The 3,727-nt window shown below is 55.1% G+C and overlaps 2 pseudogenes; both read left to right on the plus strand.

Annotated features, from left to right (window-relative positions):
* The first annotated feature begins 231 nt into the window (after positions 1-231).
* On the plus strand, positions 232-1,875 carry LOC150001984 (transmembrane protein 132A pseudogene; annotated as a pseudogene).
* Positions 1,876-1,887: 12 nt separating this feature from the next.
* On the plus strand, positions 1,888-3,246 carry LOC150001985 (transmembrane protein 132A pseudogene; annotated as a pseudogene).
* Positions 3,247-3,727: the final 481 nt, after the last annotated feature.

Raw genomic sequence — 3,727 nt, forward strand, 5'->3', positions numbered from 1 at the left:
CTAGGATACTTGTTATGTTTAATTTTGAGACTCTGGAGTGGTGTTATTCTGAAGTAGGTAGAAGTGTTTGGGAACTGCAGCCACAAGTTGGCAGCCTGGCTGGCAGTTGCCTGGACCCAGTCAGCAAGATTGGGTTGTGCCTAACCCACAAGGGAGATGCAGGGAAGCCAGTGGCCACTTGAGCCACCAGGCTAGTCCTCGCCTTCCATGGAAAGAATATGTGCCCAGATAATGGCGCACAGGGCATTGGCTTCCTGGGGGTGCTGTGGCCCCTAGCTCTGTCTCCTGGTGACTCTCACCCTGAATGTCATGAGAATGGACTGTGAATAGGACCACCTGGACCTCATTACTTGCCCGTAGCCCTGGAGCTCCTGTATGGCCCAGAGCACTTCCATGAGCAGCAGGTGGACCTGGAAACTCCTTTCTGCGCTCTGCATGTCAGATCTTTCTGCTCCTGCAGCACTGCCCATGGTCCAGCCACTTCTCCTGGCCTCTTTCCTGCCCTTTGCTACTCAGTGGGTTGTCCCTCATCAGGTCACCGAGCCCTACAAATGATCAGTCCAGTGGGACATGTGGGCAGTGTTGGTGGAAGCATCTGTGACTTCAGCAGAGCCACATGCCCAAGTCCTCTTCCACCTCAAAGGGCAGCTTTGGCCACGAAGACATGGCAGCTTGCCTTGTGCCTGGCTCCACACCATCCACACATCCTGCAGGCACTGCTCAATGAGCCTGCAGCTTCCAGCCATCCCTGAGCACCTGCATGGTGCAGCTGGAGTTGCCCTCACCCTGATTCTCCCAGGGCTCCACCACATGGCCAGGCTGGCCTGTAGGCTGCAGCTTGCCACTGAGGGCCCTTGGGACTGTGGCCAGTGGTGGGGAGGAAGACCCTGGAGAATAGGCCCTCCCAGTTGGGGATGTGGAGCTATGCCTCATGGACCTCCCACATCCTTTGGATGAGGCCGTGATTCTCTGGGTGCCCGATGTGCTCCTATGGTCCTTCCAGGTCTTCAGTGCCACCCTCCTGCTTAAGCACAATTTTATCGCCAATGTCCTGACCCTGAGGAGCAAGGTGAAGAGGCTACATGTGAGGACTAACTGTCCATCCCTGGCCACTTCTGGACTGCCAAACTTAACTGCTCCAAGGGCTCCAAGGACCATATTACCTTCGTCACCTGCCACTGTGCCAGGCCCACAAGGCCAGACTCCAGCAGTCCCCTGAACTCTCCTATTTTTTATGAATAAACTTTTCGGTGGACATGATGCTAGTGAGGTGTGGCAGTGAGTTGCCCCAACACATGGCACTTGGAGTACCCAGGCCAGGCCCCTGAAGCAGAGAAGGACAAAATGGAGTGGGGGATCCTGGTATTGGAGTGGAACATAAGGCCCCTCAGTCCACTAGCCAAGACTGATTGAGGAGCTGGTGAATACAGCTCCACTGACTGGAGTGCCCTGGTGTGTTCCCATGGACAGTATGTGTGTTGAGGGGGGGAGATCTCTGGTGGAGGTGACAGAGCACATGGCTGTGATGCGGTCAATGCACAGGTCCTGCACATGTCCAAGGCCTGTGATGCTCACTGTGTTTGTGAATGTCAATAAGAGCCAGGGTGCGCCATGAGTGCCTGTAGATTCTGGTGGCACTGGCAGCGGGCCCTGCTGGAGCTGACCGCTGATGGTGTGGGTGCCGCTGTTGCCCCTGCATGTAGAGCTGATGGTATTGTTGAGCAAGTCTGAGGCTGGAGGTCACCTGGCCCGGGTGGAGGGGTGCTGGAGCCTGAGGTAGGGGCATGGAAGGAGCAGAGCAGCGCACCCTGGCTGCCACCTGCAGTACCAGTGCACAGCATGTGCTTCCTTGTCCCCACCTCACTCACCTCTTAGGCTCCAACTGAGATGGACAATTCCCACCAGGTGGTACTGCATTCCAGTGTTCAAGACCCACTGGTAGTCTGGCCGGATGGAGGGCAACCATGGTCTTGGTGTGCTGGAAGCTGGGTGTCACCTCCATGGAGGTGACTTCCTGTTGTTTGACTCCATCCTGGGGGCACAGGCCATGGTTGTGACAGATGACAAGGTCTTGGTGCTGGAGCTTTGGATGTAGCAGTAATGGGCATATCACTTGCCCTGAGCCAGAGCGCTGCCCACCTTGGAAAGGTCACAGTCACGTGCTGGGCACAGTCAGCTCTTCCTGCCCCAAAGCAGCAGGTGGTCTGTTCCCTATGGCTGTTCTTCTCTGACCACATTCTGGTCCCTGCTGAACTCTACAACCACCATGACCTCAGCCAAGGAGCCAGGTGCTATCCTGCCAGCCAAGAAGTGAGGTGCATAGCTAGGGATGGTGGTGAGCAGGACAGGCCATGAGGGGCTGCCCCACATGTGTCTCTGTACCCATCTGAGTCTCACATGCTGGAGTTGCCACCATGTGCCCCTGGCCTCAAGCATGGCCTTGCTCGGGCTGCCTCCTCCCCCCACACCAGTGCCACCCTCCCATCCAACCCTGTTGGGAGCTCACCAGCCATGGAGGCCAGCATTGTGGGAAAAGGTGGACAGGCAGTGTGGGGGGCAAAGGATATGTGAGGGGCAAGTTTGAGCAGGCAGAAGACAGGGCCAGGAAGAGAAAGCAGAGGCTAGGGCAGGGGAGGGGAGGCAAAGAAATGATCCCTGCCTTTCAGCAGGCCACCAACTTAAGCTAGGCATGTACACCCTGCTGGGCATCATCTGTCTGCCCATCCTCATCCTCCTGGTCAATGGTGTGGTCTTCATGCTGTGCTACCACCACAAGAACTCCCGGAAGTGCCACTGACCCTTCCTCCCCCCAGCCCTAATACTGGGTCTGGCTGAGCACTGACCAGGAGTAACTGAGCTGTCATCTCAACCGGCAGTGCCCTGGCCTACCCAGGGAGAAGAGGGACTGCCCCTGTGAGAGCGCACAAGAGGAGGTCCTGATGCTGGCCCCTGCACCTGCTGGGGCACCACCACCTCTGTCAGTATTCTGGCTGGGAAGCAAGCTGAGGGGCAGTGGATGCTCGCAGTTTGTAACTCTTTGGACAAGCCCTTGCAGCCCAGCACCCTGAGGGGCCCATGTGGGCCTCTGTTGTGCAGTCCATCCTGGTGGAAAGAGAAGAGGAGATTCACTGGGTGTGTGAGGATATGGGACTGAAAAACCCTGAGGAACATTGCAGCTACATGGAGAGGATCCTGGGCAGCTCGGGACCACTTCCCCAGCCTGCTGAGGCCCAGGTAGCCTCCTAGCCTCTTCCTCATCCTCTGGTGCTTGCTGATCCAAGTCTCCTACCTGGTCCCCTTCAAGGACTCCCACTCAGGCCCACACTGCTTCATCCCTTGTCATGAACCATGGTCAAGAGAAAAGGCTCATGCTCCTTATTTATGGGAACCATGTCATCCTAATGTTGCATACACAGTAATAAATGGAGAACCCCACAAAATAAAGTAGAAAGGGTTGATGAAGAGGAAAAATATCAAGAAGAGGGGGTGGTATCTGCAAGTTGGGAAGAAAAAAAAGCTCCCTGGCTCTTATGATTACCAGTTTTACATGCCTCTTTCTATAGCATGCCTTAGAGAAGTAGAAGTAGCTAAAGTCACAAAGGGAAATGGATGGCTCAGTGGTGATTCTAATAGGCTGGACTTTGGGCATAATGTTTCTTACCTCAGAAATCACATCTGAACATTTCAAAAATTTAGAATATGGACCAAATTTGCAGGCATCAATTTT

The sequence above is a fragment of the Furipterus horrens genome, unplaced genomic scaffold (genome assembly GCF_987537825.1).
Source record: "Furipterus horrens unplaced genomic scaffold, mFurHor1.1.pri manual_scaffold_9, whole genome shotgun sequence".
In the NCBI taxonomy this organism is placed as follows: Eukaryota; Metazoa; Chordata; class Mammalia; order Chiroptera; family Furipteridae; genus Furipterus; species Furipterus horrens.